The sequence below is a fragment of the Giraffa tippelskirchi genome, chromosome 3 (assembly GCF_054371585.1).
Source record: "Giraffa tippelskirchi isolate mGirTip1 chromosome 3, T2T-mGirTip1v1.2.pri, whole genome shotgun sequence".
In the NCBI taxonomy this organism is placed as follows: domain Eukaryota; kingdom Metazoa; phylum Chordata; class Mammalia; order Artiodactyla; family Giraffidae; genus Giraffa; species Giraffa tippelskirchi.
In genome coordinates, this window is record NC_137277.1 from 18130336 (window position 1) to 18132500 (window position 2165).

General features: G+C 53.4%; 1 protein-coding gene across 2 annotated transcripts in view; it reads left to right on the forward strand.

Annotated features, from left to right (window-relative positions):
• The first annotated feature begins 1907 nt into the window (after positions 1-1907).
• The window catches only part of GFAP (glial fibrillary acidic protein), an 11255-nt gene continuing 10997 nt past the window's right edge, over positions 1908-2165 (forward strand). For both annotated transcript variants that reach the window (XM_081577129.1, XM_081577130.1), the window contains exon 1: positions 1908-2165. This exon is cut by the window's right edge and continues 1089 nt beyond it. The gene's annotated coding sequence lies outside the window, so the exon portion shown is untranslated.

The window sequence follows — 2165 nt, forward strand, 5'->3', positions numbered from 1 at the left end:
GTTTGATCCCTGGCTTGGGGAGATCCCCTGGAGAAGGGACTGGCTACCCACTCCAGTATTCTTGCCTGGAGAATCCCATGGACTGAGGAGCCTGGCAGGCTATAGTCTCTAGGGTCACAAAGAGTCAGACATGGCTGAAGCGACTTAGCAGTCACGCACATTCATGCACATGGTGGAAAACCATGTAACTGTTAAAATGATGATGGAGATAAATATTTATGCATATGAAAAGATGTTCACAACATATTGTCGAGTAAAAAAAAGCAAATTACAAAATAATTTGTATAGCATGAGCCTACTTTTTAAAAATGAATTTATACGAGTAGAAAAAAAAATATGCTTATATCTCCAGGTGGCAAAATGACGGCTAATTAATTTCTTTGTTCTGCTTATCTGTATTTTCTGATTTTTCTACAATGCATGTAAATAAAAAGTAATGAAGTTTTGACAAACGACCACGGCCAAATCTGTCCACCATCTCTTTGCTTCTATATGTGAACATAAGATAGTTAAGGGCTGAATGTAGGGATGGGTTTGAGGGAGTGATAGGGGTTGAAGATAGAGGGAGAGGATGCAGGTGGGTGACGGGGGCCCAGTGAGATGGCTGAAACGGGTGAAGAGGGGGCCTCACCTGCTGCTGCTGAAACAAGCCTGTGTTTCACAAAAACAGCTTACAGAGCGTTCCTGACAAGTCCTTTCTGCTCTATTACAGCTTTTTCCTCCAGGACTGCTTTGCACTCATTTCAACTAGATTTCACTTGGACAAAGAGAAAAGGCCACACTGTGACTTCCCTGGCAAGCTGGAAGCGCGCAGCCACTCCAAGCCACAGAGAGGAGTCGGGACAAGGGTTTGTCCCCAGTCTTATTCTTCCTTTAAGGTCACTCCCCACCCCCATCCTTTCTCAGCTCCCCAAACCACAACAGGATCAAGTCACCGGGTGCCCCCTTCTCATGATTCCCCTCCCCATGATACTGCTTAGGCCCAGCATCAGACTCCGCTAAAGAATTAGGAAGTCCCTGGTGGTCCAGTGGTTAAGACTGTGCTTCCAATGCAGGGGATGCTGGTTTGATCTCTGGTCGGAAAACTAAGATGGCAGGTGCTGCGTGGCACAGACCACCCCCCAAAAATTAGGAACTCTCATCCCCTTTCTCTGCCTGGGACTCACAGGGAAATCTCATCAAGCAGCCCATAAAACATGCCCAAATGAAGAGCATCCCCCTTGGTGAGGAGGAAGGGGTATTGCTGGGACAGGGGCTCAGGGGCTGAGCTGACTCTGAGAGCAGGGGAGGGGACTAGCAGTCAGGCATTGTCTGCAGTGCTGGAGCCCTGGCACTGCTGGGCCACCCCCCAGGGCCTCTCCTGGTGCCCACTGAATGACTCACCTTGGCACAGACACAATGGTTGAGGTGGGCACAGAGCCTGCTCCCCGCGGCACCCCAGCTCCCCTCAGATGCTTTCCGAGAAGCTCTTTGAGCAAGGGGCTTGGGCTGCGCCCCGCCCAATGGGCTGGCATCTTGGGATGAAAACAGCACAGCCCCCCGCAGGAGCTGCCCTGGCTGAGCGACGCCCTCACCAGTGGTGGAGAACAAGGCTCCATTCAGCAAGTGCCCGGGAAAAGGGATCGGAGGCCCAGGCATGGGCAGTGGGCAGCAAGAGGGGGTGGTGCAGGAGAGGAAGGCTGCTCACTTCCCAGAAGTCCAGGGGCACAGATGGGTCGAGGGCCTGGGTGGACCCCCAGGCAACCAGATAGAAGGGGTGGATGGATCTGAAATCTCGGGCCACAGGGCACTGGGCCCGGGCTCCCAGTTCAGAACCACTGGCTCCTCGGTTCCCAAACCCACTCATCCCCAGAAGCCTTTCCCAGCCTTTCAGCCTGCTGTGTGGGAACTTGAAAGAGATAAATCTCCACTATGAGAGTGAGGTGAGGGGGGGCCAGGGAAATGGGATATTACAGGAACAAAGATGGGAGGTGGGACAGCCAGCTCATTCATAAGTGCTTTGTGGAGCTGTCAAGGCCTGGGCTTCAGGAGGGGGTGCAGGGAGGCTGGGGTGAGCCCAGTGAAGCTGAGCCCGGAGTTTCAGCGTGGCCCCAGGGGTGGGGGGAGGGCCTGGGAGTGCAGCACCTGCCCCCTCTGGCCCTATCAGGCACCCCACATCCCTTCCC